The 17,713-nt window shown below is 39.4% G+C and overlaps 1 long non-coding RNA gene across 1 annotated transcript in view; it reads right to left on the bottom strand.

The window, feature by feature from the left end:
* Positions 1 to 12,519, bottom strand: part of LOC142902185 (uncharacterized) — a 59,827-nt gene extending 47,308 nt beyond the window's left edge. The window contains exon 1 of the long non-coding RNA XR_012929060.1: positions 12,328 to 12,519. This is a non-coding gene — a long non-coding RNA (uncharacterized LOC142902185). The remainder of the gene's footprint in view (positions 1 to 12,327) is intronic.
* Positions 12,520 to 17,713: the final 5,194 nt, after the last annotated feature.

Genomic DNA, 17,713 nt, shown 5'->3' with positions numbered 1-17,713 from the left:
TGAGGCTTAAGCTCCACCAATCCTTTTCCATTCTCTGAATGTGCTGCATATAAAGCAATCCATTAGTCTTAGCAGTGCCAGAGATTTTAACTGGACACCTGTCCATTAAGACCATAGTTTCAGCTGTGACTCATTTCTCAAATTATTTGCATCAAAATAAATCATTTTGTAAACATAATGGAATGCATATGTGTAGTATTTCTTCCAATTTTCCACCTATATTTGTCTACTAGCTTTATCACTTTTAAAACAGGAAGTGTACTTTTCCATATTTTATCTTGCACAGTTTCAACTAAAATGCAACCGTGAATTGTAACTAGATTTCTCAAACAAATGTTTTTTTAGTTAGACAGTAACTCCCCGGAGTTATTCATGATGGCAAGTCAGTATTTGTCAATTCTGAATTTATTTAATAAACACTGATGAATAAATGTAATAAAAAAAATAAATTCAGCATCCATACTTTCTGCATTTTAGATGAATCTACATACCATGAATGGACCACATGCCATCACTGCCATGAATGTTGCCCCGCTGTGTTTGCACTGCTTCGATCAGAGCGGAGAGAGTGTCAACGATAACGCCGAAGGTTTGCTGCATTCTGAATTGTCTTCCTTTGGGGTATCCCTGTGAGCACATTATGGCAATGAGTTTTAGGCTTAGAGGGCCAAAAGTATCAGCCTGATGCAAGAGGTATAAGCCCGAGACATTTCATCAAATCTAAAATTAATTAAACAAGCCTCCTCAATCATGAGAGTGCCAGCCGAATCAGAAAATAGTCAAAGAAGATTTTTTTTTGTGTGCGCGTGTGTGTGTGTGTGTGTGTGTGTGTGTGTGTGTGTGTGTGTGTGTGTGTGTGTCTGGGTGAATTTATGGGAGGCAGTGTGCATGCAACATTGCAGTCGGCATAGTTTTTTTTTGTGTGCAAGATGGCCCCATTATGATACAAATAATGGCAAAAATGGCAATAAAGACCTTAGATGGCACGGCATACAAACAGTGAGCAGGCTAAATAAGCTATAAATAATGCCGCAATTCTGACTTGTTTTTCACCCTTTGTAAACTGTTTGTTTTGATGTATTTAACAACAACAGTAATTAGTGAACGTTTATTTGCGGTCCGCAGGAGCCATAGCATGATTATATAGGTTGAGCATTTTAAATTCAAAGACTTTGATTACCAGTTCTATTTTATTTATTTATTTATTTTTGTGGTGCATCTGCATCTGCCCACCCTGTAGAGTCAATAAAAGGCTCCGTACCGTAGTGGGGGGATGGGTTTTATGGTGAGGGTGCTGATGGATAGCTGCTTACCATGAGGTATGAACGCCTCTCAATCCAGGTATAATTAACAGCAGCTATTTAATCGTGTGTGCTGGCTGCCAGCAGAGAGCAGAGGGTGGGGACTGAGGCTGCCTGCCATGGAAGGGATTTCAGCTTTGTTGCCTCTACAGGATTTATTTCTCCCCTTTGTCAGCTCAGTCCAAGTGGCATGACAGGAAATTTTTTTTTTTTTTTCCTGACCTTGAACTGTAATTTTGTTGAAATAGACCTGGTCCATTTGAATAACACGCTTTGTCTCAGTTTTACATTTCACATTTTTCTGCTCTTTATTCTACACATTGTATTCTTTGATCCTGCGCAATAGAAACGGTAAAAAATGGTGAAAGCATGTTGAGTGGAGCTGGCAGGTCAGGATCACTGGCCCACTTGACAATTGGATACTGGTATTTTTCCAAAGGAAAGAAAGTATTTATTCAAGGAAGTGAAATGTGTGATGTTTGCATCTTCCAACAATGGGGAATTTGATCGTGCCTGCTCCATTTGTAACTAAGCTGACTTTGTCACTGGGCAGCGTATGCGCTAAAATGAAAAATCACCAGAGGTACAAGAGGAACAGAGCATTTGAATAATTCAATCAGTGTGAAAGAAAATCACCAATCAGTCTGTGCTAAGATATAGCGATTCTAATTCTGATTTAGAGTGAAGGAGCAGAATACTTGACAAGAGTGGCCATGGTCATTCAGTAAACACTTCCTCTTTTACTTCCCCCATACTGTGAACTCTAATGTTACCACAAAGTTAATTGATTTTAATCAACTGCTCTCTGAATTGATGATGACAGCATGTAATAAGTCACAGAAAATGATCAAATTTATGCATGTGTTTTATTTTATTTCAGGGATCATTTGTGAGTCAACATTTAAATTGTGAGTCAACATTTAAATTGAATAGTTTGTGTGTATTGTTTTTGATAAATACATAAAAAAAAAAAAAAAAAAAAAATTCAAGCCAACCCAAACCTGAATTGAGCTGCATGTTTGGAACTGTCTTTGATGTCAGCAGGTGAGGTTATCATGAACAACGGCTTGAAGAGCGCTTTAAGTTACACTCTTGGAAAACAGCTACTGTCAGGTCCTGTTTAGGTCCTTGATTACCTTGCCTGCACAATCAAAGTAGTTATAATGAAAATGAAACAAATCACTATTGAATCCCCAGTCTTTTGTCTGGCACACTATCACCCCACCCCTTCCCTCCTTACTGAATGAAAAGCTCTGACATTTCAGCCTGGGAGTGGAGAATAGAGGCTGGTTATAATGTGTGCAGCCTTGCCTTTTCTTTCTCTCCTTGTAGTAGTACTTAAGTGTCATGTTATGCCTTAGGCAGGGATGTCTCTCAATGGCCCACTCCAACTCACAGTTTGTGTTTACTGTATTCTATGTTCTCTTATCAGTGCATAAAGTTGAACAGATTGGCGACTCAAATTTTCCCATCTAGCTAATGTTGGTGTCCATTGTCTGTGCCAGACAATAGTTTCACATAACCAAGAGCTTAAATTTCTCGCATGCTTTTGCAATATGCTATCTGCTGTGGAAGTGCAAGGTATTTGAAGCCAGGAACAGTGCCCTGTAATGCTTTTCCCCAGTGCCTGCGGTGCCACACCAATGACATCCTAACTTAGCTGCTATTTAGGATGAAGAGTGTGTTTTTCATTGTCGTCAAAAAACAGGATTCCCAAAGATATATCATTATTGAAAATTGGGTTTAAAATTTAGGGTAATTAACAAAATACACCCAAAGGAAAAAAATAAAAAAGAAGCATATACAAAATATACAGTATACAAAAATATACAAAAAGCTACTCCAGGTTAAACTGGCACTACATGATTTTTCACTGCTAGAGAGCAGCTGAGCCCAGCATGCCAGTGTTCCGCTAACCTCTAGTCCTGTATGCGATGCAATGGACACCAGCTGAGCGAGCAAGGAAAATGTCAAGTGACAATGTACTCTAAGTATATACCGCCACAAGCTTGTGAATGTCAAGTGAACAAGCTGGACATGCAAATGTTGGATAAAATTATGCTGAATGTAACCCTAAATCCAGAGGGTCGGATTCTCTTACCAGGGTTTTGTCACCATGTCGCGTTTCCAAGGGGACCATTATCAGTGATGGACCTGCCTTCGACACAGAATTCTGCTACCATACATGGAAATATTTTTCCCCCCTTTTTTTTAACCTCCCCTCCCCCTTTTTTCCCTAAGGCAGTTAAAATACAACAATACCACTTGCTTTTTCTAGCAGATTCTGTGTCGAAATGCAGGTATTTATGGTTATACTGATTAAATATTTCATAACATATATATCGTAGATAACGTTAGCTTCTATTTGCAGCACATTCAACACATGATGGCGGAGCTGAGGAGCAGTAAGCAAGCCTGCACCAGTCCGCTGCTCACCGCGGGCAATGCCAGTGAAATGCAGAGTCCAGCCCCTCTCAATGAGCTGGGTTCCAGAGCCCAAGCTGTGCGTGGTGGCAAGCCTGACAATATCTTGCCGGTATCTCTCAACCTCCCGCACAAGCTCAAGCTCCTTCCCCACCAGCGAGGTGACATTCCATGTCGTTGTTTTCAAGGCCCGGGGCATCGAGACCCTCGACTTCGACTGCTGCCTGTGCCACAATGCACCCGGCCCCCACAGCTCCTTCTGTGGGTGGTGAGCCTACTTGCCACAAAGGAGCTTTCTAACCACCTCAGTGTTTTGAAGTTGCGTGATAGACAAGTCCACCTCTGAGTCCCCAGCTCTGCTTTCTCAGTGGAAGAGTAGATCCTCAAGGTATTCCTCTCACTGGCCAACAACATCCTCAGTTGAGGTCAACAGCTCCTCCTTCCAGAGGTGTCAGACGGTTTGCCAGAATTCTTTCCAGACCTGAGTTTTTGAATCCACTATCGCCAAGGGTGCAGTACCCATTAGCTGCCTCAAGGCTCCCACGAGCCCACAAGGCTTAATAGGAGTCATTCCACAGCTTGATGGCTAGGTCCCTGACTTCTGCTGTCCACCACCAAGCTTTGAGGTTGCCACTGCGACAGGCAGCAGAGACCTTACGACCACAGGTACGAGCGGCTGTGCTGACAATAGAGATGGAGAACATGGTCCTCTCGGACTCAATGTGTCAAACTGGGTCTTGGGTCTGCTGAGTCTCTCCAGTTTCCTCCCCTGCCCGCGGATCCAACTCACAACCAGGTGGTGATCATCCCTTCCTATCACTCAGGTGTCCCAGACACATGTATGGAGGTCAGATGACACGACAACAAAATCAGTCATTGACCTCCGGCCTAGGGTGTCCTGGTGCCACTAGCACCGCTTGGGTTCAGGTCGGAGAAGCTTCCTTATCATGTCCCTACAAGTCCCATTGTTGTTGTCCACATGGGCGTTGAAGTCCCCCAGCAGAACAACGGAGTCCCCAGTTGGAGTACCTTTCAGCACCCCTCCCATGGACTCCAAGAAGGCTGGGTACTCTGGGCAATTCTTTTTGGCCCATAGGCCAAAATCACAGTGTGAGACCTGTCCCGACCTGGAGGTGCAGGGATGTGAACCTCTCGTTCACCAAGGTGAACTCCAGAACTCCAACACATGGCAGCTGAGCAATGGAGCAATAAGCAAGCCCACAAGCTAGTTGCATTTGATGGTTGTAAGGGACCAAGGAAACACAGGATTTATATAAATAAATAAATAAATAATAATAAGAATAATAAAAAATGATTTATTTATCCAAAATCCTAAACAAGTACCAATCAAAATCAACGCAATGAAAAAGTCAGGCCCGCAAAAAGAGGTGAACAAAAACTAAAGTTACATGTAACTCAACAGAAGACAAAAGACTAACAGACCTCCTCCTAAACACAGAGGGCACATACATACTGTGGCTGATCAGACCACCAAATAAAAAGGGGGGAACCTCACTAAACCAAACACTAAACATTGACAAATAAATTCAAATGAAAACAACCAAACTACACAAGAAATATGTATATATATGTATGTATATATATATATATATACACGTATATATGTACACACATATATATACATATATATATATACATACACACACATATATATACATATATATATTGTGTGTGTGTGTGTGTGTTTATCATATTTAAATATTTAAAGACAATGCAATTATTTAATTCTCTCTCTCTTTTTTTTTTAATATTTTGCTTGTCTGCTGTGGCATAGCAGTTTTAATTTGGTTCCTTTTAAGGCTCAACTGAGGTGCTCACTCCAGCTGGTGTTTATCCTGTATTGTGTGCCTAAGGTGCTCCCAGCTCCAACCCCCCTTTGCACTTTTTGCTTTTATTACTTTATTTTTTTTTTTAAAGTGGTGCCTGACTGTTTCTCTGTGTGCAAAACAATTTGCCCCTCAAGACTTAAACTAAACAGAACAATGCTGCATAAACATAACAAACTAGAAACAACACATTCTATTAATGAATTAATAATAATAATGAATTAAAATAATAACATAATATAATATAAATAAATATATATTATATTGTATATCAAATATAAAATAATTAATTCATATATATCATAAATCTTTTATAGGAAATAGTATGCTTTCCTGAGGTAGAAGTAAAAAAATCTCTGTGATGGATGAGAAGCTCAATCCTTTGTCTACATGTCCGACTGGAGGGGGGGGGGGGGCTGAAGTTTCTGTAGTTTAGTGTTTTAGTTAATCCAGCTACATGGAGTTATGTCTTGCAATCTTTTGTGAATGCTTTCGTTACTGCAGGACTCCAGGTCGAAATCACGTCTCTAGGCTAACCTTCAAATGATCAGAATATCTTCAAAACACCTGCAATGGTAGTCGTTTGGAGGCTGGCACACAGGTATTTTCACAGAGAAGAATATAAACAACCAAACAAACACACACACATATCACGTATGTATTTCTGTGTACATCCCGTTCTCTGATGTCATGAGGCTATTCGAAACAAATGTAAATGCCACAATTATAAAAGCCATCTAAGGAATGGCGTTATCTGACGAACGAACCACTAAAGCCCCAGTTGGATAAATGAAAACACCCCGGAATCCCAGAATATGTGCACAAGATGTGTCTAGAAGGTCTGTAACGCGTCAATAGCTGAATTGAAGTCACGCTCTCTCCCATGTGAGGACCTGAACAACTTCCATCTTGTTGTCCTGGCAGAATGTTAGTCATGATGACATGTCTTTTGCCATCCCGCAGAACACAAGATCAGAACAGATAGGAAAGGAGTGTGTAAAACTCTTTTGTCACCATAGCAGTAATGATAATTGATCTTATTCAGTGCCTGCTGTTAACCGTTGCTAGGATTTAAATGTTTACCCAATGTTTTTGCTGTGTGAACATTGGCTGTTATCACATCTCATTTGCAGCTGACTGTCACTACTCTACCATTACTGAGTTAAATGTTTAACCATGGATGAGACCTGGAAAGCAAGCAATCATGATCAGTCACTCACAGTTCATTGAGTTGTTCCTTCTGTCAAATGTTAATTTGGTGGACATAAAACTATAAAGTTGGCAGGATACAGCCACAGCCAAAAAAAAAAAAAAAAAAAAAGCGAATCTGTCACGTGTCACGAACTTCCTGTTCTCATTCTCTTTGTGTGTAGCAGGAGGGTTTCACAGGAAGAATTGCTCTGTTACTCTCTCAGGCCACGCGTTTGCATAGAATGGTAGCTAGACACACAAATATGTCCAGATGCCACATCTTTATGACCGAGCATAACGCAACAGTAAGTGAGCTGAAAAATTGTTGGCTTCAGCTCATCCACCTTTCACTTGCAGACAAAGGTAAACAGCTCACTACAATATATTTGCTTTTGTCAAATATAACATTATATTACTTCTAAATTTATCATTATTTTTTTCCGATCTGTTCATTTATCTTCATCAGTCACATCAGTGTAGTCACATAATGTTTTCAACATAACTCACCTACACAGCTCAGTTTTGCTGTTTACGCTTCACATCTTTAGTCATTATTTAATGACCAAAGTCTGAACCTTAAATGTTCAAAATATATAAGTGTACATTTTCAATGTACACTTCAATATACACACAAATTACTTCCATTTTTGCTTCGTTTTTAAGTAGTCATAAAAAACAGAAACACACTACTCTGATACCTGGCACAAAATGTATCCTCGAGAAACTAGCAGCTTTCCCATTAACTGATGTATCGTCTAAATTAAACAGCATCTAACACATTATTATATTTAAATAATAGCTGGGGGCATTGATTAATTAAGGGTCAAAATCAATACATGGAGTTTAGAAAGGGGTTGAGGCACCATCTCCAACCTCCTCCTGATAGTTAAATACATGGGACACTCAAACCTTTTTTAGAGCCAGCTTGTACCAATTAATGCAAAAACTGTGCTTAATCATAAGTCTGTTAACATGCATGACACATGCATTAAAAAAAAAAAAAGACATACAAAAAGTAGATGTTTGTTCAAAATACTTTTTTTTTTTTTTTTTTCTTCTGGTTTTACCAGTTTGGCAAACTCTCACATTTCTAGTGTGTTACGTTTGCTTCCACTGTTCCACTCCAGAAGCGTCTCTTATTTCATTCTGTCTCAGCAACCAACAGCTCTCTTCTCCATATAACACTGCAACCTTCCACACTGGCAACATCACAGAACCCCAGTAGCGAATCTGTTTCGATGAACGGGTTAATCGTCATTCTTATATAATTGGCACTCCAGCACAATTTAAGGTACAGTTCACCAGCACTAACTTGCTTCTAACGGCTTCCAGCGACCATCTCTCACAAAATCACGCCAAGAATTTTATTTCTGCCTCTCACTAATTCATTCATCCCCTTTTCCATAACTCCTTATCTAATCCCATTATTTATTTTTTCTTAGTGTGTTAGTAAAGTTAGGGCCATTAAACAGCGCGTGAGTATTTTTTTTCCCGAGTGATTAATTCTGATATTCTTAATTATTTTGTGTTTGTTTACACAATTTTCTGTTGTGAGACAAAGATGTTAAATATATTCATTGCATTTCATTCTGTGAAAGCATCGGCACAATCAGCGCTAAGGGAGCTGGGATAATACATTACTAGGTCACGTACTGCCGGCTTGTGTGACTTCTGTACATTGTTGTATGTACAACAAATCGTTGCAGGTGCTTTTTGTTTTTTTTGATGTCTTGTATACAGTCACTGTACATTTATAGGCCAGTGTGACTGAAATGCTTCCTTTTTAATTTCCTTTTTTTTTTTTAATAGTAGATTCTGGTACACACATTATAGTGACTCTTGACAAATGACCAAGTGTTAACACTTTAGTAATATTGTTCTGAGACAAAGTAGGATATTCCCATATCTTGCTATATCTTGGGCTTTTACTGTTTGCCTGAAGCAGTATCCCTCTAGGGCCAGGCCCACTATTCTCACTCCTTACATACTGGCTTTCGGTCACTTAGAATTGAATGAATGTAATCTCTCTCCTCCCCCACCGATGTATCCACAGCAGCAATAAATACTGCTTGCAATGCTGCTCACTAAGCAGACCACAGACACAACACATTAAAGAATGACAGTTTTCTCGGGGAAGGACAGTTTGCCGCGCACGTTCCAGCGGTGTTGTTGGGATTCCAGACTGTAGTTGATGGTCAGGGTCCAGTAGCCAGAGTGTTGCACTGAATGTCTTTTGTGCATGATGTGAACAGGAAAGCATAACGCACAGTGCTGCTATAGAAGTACAGTACATTTTTTCATTTACGCACGTCTCGTGCCAAATAATAAGTGTGCTTTGTTTGTTTACAATGTCGAGATATGCTGTCCTTGTGTAGAGATGGCCTAGTGGGTCCAACAGACCCCCCCGACCCAGAGTGCAGGAGGAAGGGGTATAGAGGATGGATGGATGGATGGATGGATGGATGGATTGATTTATGGCTATTTTTTGACCATTTTAATTTGTTCATGTGAATTTAGGTGAAATTATATAAATATAAATACAAAAAATACATGTTCAAAATGTTTGTAATAGAACCAGAGGCTTGACATATATGAATACTCAACATACTATGTTATACTACTACTGGCAATTGGCAGGACGGTTGACTGTGTATTTCGGAGACTTTAGTGATCAGGCCCCTTACTGACTTCAAATGTTCCTTTATGATAAAGATTATAGTTATGGCTGGCGCAGGGCAGTACATGTTTATGTTGTATGCCTACAGTAGCCCGCTTCCTCTAGGCATCTTCCCATGATGCACTGGGCCCTTTATATTTTTTTCTGTCTCCTCCATTCTCCAGCCTGGACAGTAACTACACTCTGGGCAGTACGTGTCCCAGTCTTTGTCTAAGACACTGTTTTAGTGTCCAGACAGTGTGAGTGTATCTGGTTCCTGGAACACATTTGAAATACAGTCTCACCTGTGATCCAGCAAAGATGGAGCCTCATCACTCATATGGTTTCCTACATTCTGGCTTTGGATTAACTGAAGACACTGCTCCAGCTCCTCAACTCATAACTCACATTTGTCTGGACTTCGACTCATACAGTACATTCTAGACTCAAACATGGTTTTAGATTTATGGACTCCTGTGGGATAAGCATTAATATTTTTTCGAGCAAGAAAACTGCTGAACCACATTTTAAGGTTTATGGTCTGCCTGACCAGAGGCCACAGTTGGCAAGATTCGAGGAGACCTTCTGCTTCTTGCCTTTCCATGGTAATTCTTCCATCTTGGTATCTCTTTGTATCTCTTAATAATGCAAACTGGCCCAATATGTTCATCTACGTGGAATACACCCACAAAACCATTTAAAAAAAAAAAAACTTCTGATTAATGACCTCATCCATTTATAGTGTGCTTGTGGCTATCTGCGCGAATGGCTCCTAATAAGTGAGCATCCCCTCTACAATCGCCATGGTGTGGCATTGCACCATGGTTCTACTGCACCATAACGACTGTGTGGGACCGGTGTGTAGATACAGACAGACACTCACCTCATTCTGCTGTAGCATAGAAAAATGCTGCTAAAAGAAGACACCATTCTGGATCCAACTCCATCCTAACTGCAATATAGGCAAGACAAAGAGTAGCATATTAGGATATAAATAGTAAGTAATAGCATATAGTCGGGACAGTTATCTTACTAACTACTTAAAAGAGCAGTTTCTATTAAAGACATTAATTGCTATGTATTAGTAGCAGTGGGCATTGAGCAATTCCACAGATCCATAGGTTGGAGTAACAAATCACCGGCAAAGAAAATATTGAAGGTAGGTTTCAAGATTGCTGTTCATATAGTAGAGTGTGTCTGCCTTCAGTGTAAGGCATAAGGCCAGCAAGCTTTCCTTGGCATCATAGACTTAAAATCTGATTGGCTATCACAACTGACTGTGGTACGTTCACTTACAGCAGACAGGAGCCTGCAATGGGCTTCAGGCAGATTTCATAGAACATGACACCACAAGCAGGCTGGAATCTGATTGGATAAAAACGCTTCCGCAAAATACAACAATGGCCTTGCTGGCCTTATCTATGTATTGAATCCTATGTTTGCCTTGTGTGGGAGGAAAAGGAAATATATAGTTACCAGTAAATAGCCTGATATTACAAACTGATATACAAAATAAAGATTCCTAAGTTCTGAGTTCTTCAGGCCAAAATTTAATTGTTTAATTTTTATTAGAGGTGAGATATAAAAAGTTACTTGTCATCCAGGCTTTACTTCAAGCAAATAATGCATCATAACGCTAACATATTTTTTTGGATGGTGATATTAGGCTTGTCGTTATTGAAGGCAGTCTCAATCCAAAGAAATATCAAGATGAGACTTTGCAACCAGTGATAGTCAGTCTGCAGCTGAACTCTATATTCCAAGATGATAATAGATGATTACCGAAAAAAATGCTTGTTAAGTTAATCGCTTAATGCGTTAAAACATTTTTCGTCTGTTGCTAAATATTGATATCCTATTTGTAAATGACATTGATGCCAATGGTGAGAATAAGAGCCTTTTAGAACAACAATAGCATTGTGCACAAGGCATGATGTGTTGTTTTTTTTTTGTAATCCTTTGTCATGAATGTTTTCAGTTTTCTAGATTCATATCCTAAATACTAACCCAATTTTAGCATATGGAATCCACTCAACAAAAAATGCACTACTGTTACTTCACAGCCAGAAACGGTGTCTTTGTCATTCACTCTGTAATCTGCGCTAGCAGGTAACAAGGCCCACTTCCTCCCTCCAATCTCCTCCCATACTGCTGCCTTTCCTCCACAGAGCTGTATCTAATCAAGCTTTTGTTCAAAGTCGACTGAGATAAGAATTTAAATAATTCGCCAAACCCTGCTGCTTATCAGCTCCAGTGTTTGGCTTCATGTGTTTGTCAGCACATCATTAGAGGGGTGGTTTACAGCTTATTGGTTGTTTATACAGTCGGGTAATTAGCACTTGATTTGCATTGTCTTGCACCATGGGATCCACACAGGAATGCTGAGTTCTCAGTCACAGCTTTGAAACCCTTTTCCTGTTTCCATTGTGCAACACAAACAAAACTTAAGAAAGTAATAAGCCACTGACAGATGCAAAAGGGCGTACAGAAAAGGTCATATTACACACAAACACATGCACACACATTTTTCTAAACTAGTTGCATCAAAATACTGTTGCAAAGTTATTGTTTATTAACTTAATTTCTTCAGTTTATATCAAGTAATAACGAAACAAACAGAAACCATATTTTGCCTGGTCTCTAACCAGTGGCAGAACAAGTAAGAGCCAGGCATAGGGGCGGGGCTGCACGACCAGGTCCCCCCTTAAAATAAGGTTTCTAAAAAGTACGGTTTTGTTTTCAAACTCTCAGGAAACGAACGTCAGTTTCCGTCGAAAATAAGTTACGCTTAAGACAACTCAGAAATACGGGGGGAACCCCGTCCCGTATCAATTAAAAACGGGACGCACCAGTTCCTCGTCAAATACGGGACAATTTTGTATTTTAAAGGGCGGTTGGAATCTCTAACAATGATGCGGGTAACGTTGTTGGCAGCTTACCGGGGGTTGGGCTCGGGAATGAATCGCTGCAAACACCGTCAGGTTCATCTTTTACAGGAAGAGGATTGGGGCGAACAAAATAGGAGTCAAGCTTGGGCAGTTGGGTTTCCCTTGCTCCATTTTTTTTCTTTTTCTTTGCGTTTTGTCCTTCCACTTCTGTGTTTATAACTGTTCCCACCCATTTTTATGCCGTTTCTCTGTTCCGTTGACAGGCGATTAATTATGACGTTAATATCGTCTGTCACTGTCAGACGGGCGGTGTTGAGGGACGGCTGGTGATGACGTTTTTACCTGGTATGCCTTAAATGGGGGGGAAGTTAGGAAGATTCCAAGGGGCCGAGCCTGATAGGGGCCCCAAAACAATAGGTTACTGGGGTGACTGACTGTCCACCCCCGTATCTGTACGGAGTGGCTCGGTCCCGTCATCAGCACAGTGCGTATGGAGCGCTATCGCAGGGATAGCTAGCTACCAGGAACGTTAGTTGCGCGAGGAAGCAGGCTCCGCCGGTAGGATGAAACAATTATGATGAGCAAGCTATCATATCCACACTGTACACATAAGACCAACTGTGATTTGGGAAGTCAAATGTTTACTTAAAAAAATAATAATAAAAAGATTAGCTCCCAACTAGTTCCACACTATCTAAGTATTTATGGTCTACAGTATGTGGTATTTGTTCCCTGGTCGACATTTAACTATACTCTGCCAAGCAGGATGGTATTTAATATGTGTACAAACCCTATTACATATTACAATACGAACAACACTTCACAGAGCTATCTACCATAAAGTGTGTGAGGTGAGCAAACATAAAGCCAGAGCAAACGAAAGCAACATTAGCTTTGGCTAATTTCAATTTGACTGTTTTGGTTGTTTGTTGTACATAGATTGATTCAAGTGTTGCTGTAACTACTGTGTAGTTTATTTATTTTTTCTGTTATTTTAAGTGCTGCAACAGTGTAGTTTCCAAATTTGGGATCAATAAAGTACATCTATCTATCCATCCATCTATCTATCTATCAGCGTTGGCTAAAGAGCGTTACCTTGGTTTTGCACCCTCCATTCTGGAAGGAGTAATTTTTCAGTTTTTTTTGTTTGTTTGTTTGTTTTGCTTACATGCGAGACTATTTTCTGCATGATACCACGACCCAACTACATTATTGAAAACAAAGACAAAACGGTAATCTAAACCATGCTAAGGATAAAAACAAACAAGCAAAGAAGGAGCTGCTATCTTTGCTGTGTGGCATCTCACCACAGAGCGTGAAAGAGAGAGCACTTACTCCATCACACCCCTGTTATACTACTCTGCTGGTTAAAGGTGACAACCTGAAACACTGGTGTTTGGACCAAGAGAGGTGGGGAACAAGAGACAGATCTATGCAAGACAGCAGTTTCATGTATGAAAAAAAACAAACAAACAGCAGTGCACGAGTCGACTCTATGCCACATATAACTGAAGCGTAAATGGCCATATTTTCAAGTTTCACAGATTCATTTTCACAAAAATGAACAATAATCCCTAAAAACTGAGACATTATAACCATATGCAACCAATACGTGTCCATGAATAAGTAACTGTAGATCAGGCCTCAAACTCATTTGAAACCAAAATTATTTTCATCTCTCAATTTACTCCAACTGCATGTTATCCACTCCTGGTTTACTATATTTTTGTCTATCCAAGTGACTAATAAACACAGAATTAATTGTATGTGTTTTGTTTTCTGGCCCTATGTGTGTTCTTTTGCGTCTTTGGGCAACCATAGCATGCAAGCTCCATACAGTGTCACATGTCACAGATTCATAAAGAAAACATAGTAAAATAAAAACTGTACACAATAAATACACAATAACCTGTACACGATTCTGCATTTTGCTAAAAGTGTGTCAGTGGTACAAACTACTATCCTGTCGTGTCTTCTTCTGAATGCTGCTCTTTAATCAGCTCAGTGGATGGTGAATCTTTTCAGCACAAATTATTGAAGACATCTGGCCAGCTTTTTCTCTGATGCAACTAAAATGTCCCTCTAGATGGTGTTGGCATGGCAACCTCTAACTGCTATTCAATGGCGTTATAGTTTGAAAGGTTTAGGGTACATAGTTGAAAATCCATTTGGGCATCTAGCAGAGTGCAGTTCACTCCACTTTCCAGGCCTGAGGTGCAATAAATACTCCTTTGCCCAAGGAAAAAAATAGATCCCCTTTATGAATTGATGGCACTCATGGCACCACCATGTCTGTTGTTTGCCTTTGCTACAAGGGCCTCATTAATTTCAACTCAGTGGAGTGGCTCGGCACTGCCGTCTAGAAAATCATACCCTATTGGAAAATATTAAGACACATTTTTTTTTTTTGCAAACCATAGTTTACTAAACTTACTAAAAAGAAATAACCCCTCACCCAAGTTTTATTATTACTGAATTATGTTTATTATTAACATTTATATTTAGCTGCTAGGAATCATGTAGGTCATTGTTACATCAAATCCATCTCAAGCTTTTGTATTATCAGCCTTTTGTGGTTAAGACACTTTAGATTTCTACAAAAAAGAAAGTTATCGCACTGAATGTTATTCTTTTTAATATTTTTGCAAAATGAAATACATTCTGGTTGAAAACCTAATGGAAGATATGCTAGTTGTTTTGGATTGTAGGGGCACAGGTCCAACCTAGCACTTTAAATCTGTACTTCAGCTGAGATGAGACACAATTATCTAAAGAGTGTTAAGTTTTGAAAATTATCCCTGGAGCGTATTTTGTAGTCTAGAGGGAAGCCAAATAACTGACAGCTTCAGATTGAGACAGACAATTTAGTGAAGGTTCATCAAGGTTTGCCTTCTGAGTTCCGCATTCATTCATTTCCTCCATCTGCTTCTGGAGCCGGTCCCAGCTGTCTTTGGGTGAAGGCAGTGTTACACTCTGGACAAACTGCCAGCTTGTTGCAGGGCCACATAAAAAGGCAAACAATGATTCACACTTGCACTCGCCTCTATAGCCAATTTAGAGCTCCCAATTTGCCTCACATGCAAGTTTCTGGACTGCGAGAGGAAGCCGGAGAACCCATGCAGACACAGGGGAAACATGCACATTTCACATAGAAATGGGCGTTGAACCAGCAACCCTCTTTCTCTTTGAGGCAAACGTACTAACCACTGCACCCCAGTTATATTTTTTAATGCAAGATATTAATAATTTAAAAAAATTGTCATCCCTCTTTCATTTTATCTGTCTTTCATTTCTTAAATAAAATCAGATTTTGTCTCAAGAAAACATCTGACACACAGATTTATGGGTTTAATACACTTATGTCTACTTGTTACCAGAGAGAGTACTTCTTCGGAAGAAAAAAAGAACGATGACTTGCAGGCTAATTATGTACTGCCAAAAACAACACACAACGGTGTTCAACAACAATGATGCAAAACAACAACAACAACAACAACAACAACAACGAAAATAAAGACACAGAAATGATAGAGATCCCCTGATTGGAATGCTTTTCTTATTATTTGTTTCTTTTTAACGAAACACTTCTGGGTAAGGTAACATTATGTAAAGTACGGGAGACTCACGTTTGTGTTTACTTTTCAACATGCTATTTTAACATTAACCCTACTCTATGGACTCTACAAACACTTTGACATTGATGCCATGCGTAAAAAAGGGAAATATAGACAAAGAATAGCCCTGCAAGGGACAGAGAAGAAATCTATTATTATTATTATTATTATTATTATTATTATTATTATTATTATTATTATTATTATACCTCAGAATACATTCTTTCTAAGGAGCTAGCTAGCTAGCTATGTGTCTTCAAAGTTAATTTAGTCAAAGGAAATGAAAGACTCCAATAAATGACAAATTAACATGCCATGGACCATTACAGTCAATTGAAGTAGATTGTGACATGCAATCTAGCTGTCTGGATGGCCAACATCAAAAAGGATAACAGAGTGAAAATTTCCCAAAACTGAAAACAGGTAAATGTGTTTGCTCTCCTCTTTTCTGAATTTTAAAACCCCTCAGTAATGGGAGACCAGGGCACATCCACCACGCTCACTGCCTCTGCTAATGCCCTGTTCCCTCTGAGACTTGAGGTAGGCTGCTGTATGCCAGCCATATTTTCAACGCCTTCATGCTCATTAGCATTCTGGTCTGTGTTGGTTGATTCTTGGGCAGTCACTGAGAACGGTAAAAGCCAGACGTTCTATTCTACATAAGTAATTTTAATAAAAAGGGGGAAAAAAAACATATTCTCATTAGTCAAGGCAGGGAAATGAGCTGCTAACAGGAAAAATTCTTAATATAAAGCCAAATTGCTCCTCATTCAGATTTAAAGGAGCCTCTCACCTGAGTGTGGAGTGTAGTTTGCAACGTTCTGAACTCTGGGTTCCCATTGGATAGGGACCAAGGAAACCCCAGGGGATCCTTTAGACCCAGCTGTAGTGTTGCATCAAATCATGGCTGCAACTGCCAGACATGACAGAGAAGAAGAAGAAGAAACTGCACAAAATTCTCTTTTTTTTGTTGTTGCCAAAAGCATATTTATAACGCTGTGCATAGAGCAGAGAACTACTTATTGAATGTGCTTACAATGTGTGTAGTAACACAACATGAGATGAGTTTTGCATTGGATTAAGTAATGTAACCCTTTTTTGCATTCCTGTTGCTTTTTATGCAGCAACAGAATATACATTTACGACTGTATGTTATGTTGCTGTCACAAATTGTAACTGTCACACAAGTAACATTAACAGTTCTTTGTGCAGTCCCTGATTTTTATGCCTTTCTATTTTTTTTAAGTGCATTTGCCAGGTAGTTGCTATAGCAACCCATCAGTGGAGGGCTGGTGTTTAATTGATCCACTAAGCCATTTAGCTTCACACTCACTACTAAGTTGCCTTTGTTTCCAGGTCACATTTTAGGACAGACATTAACATAAAAGCATTGCTGTTGCTAGAACCAGTCATTAAAAGCAGTTTTTATATTTTATACACTGGGCACAAATGTGGTGTAAACACTGACAGTCAAAAGCTACAATATTTTCTCACCGTGAATGCAGTATTATACTAATGCTGGCAGAAAACATTATAGGTTTGGCAGGCATTTACCACATCCATTAATATGGAGAATACTAATTACCAGTTTCATTGCAAACATAATTCTGACAACTAAGCAGAGAGTAGCACTGATTTGATATCTATTTTAGACTTGTCAACATTTCATAGATAAAGAAATACATATAAAATTTTGTATTGGTCTATTGACTGTGGATATAATAGTGTATATAAGTGGCAAAGACATCTGGAAGCTGATCAGATGTTTTTCCTTTTTGAGTTAAATGCTCCC

Source organism: Nelusetta ayraudi, unplaced genomic scaffold (genome assembly GCF_046127955.1).
Source record: "Nelusetta ayraudi isolate G7.1 ecotype Tasmania unplaced genomic scaffold, CSIRO-AGI_Nayr_v1 ptg000092l, whole genome shotgun sequence".
NCBI classification, from domain to species: Eukaryota; Metazoa; Chordata; class Actinopteri; order Tetraodontiformes; family Monacanthidae; genus Nelusetta; species Nelusetta ayraudi.
Note: the sequence above shows the minus strand (reverse complement) of the source record. Positions and strands in the feature narration are given on the sequence as shown.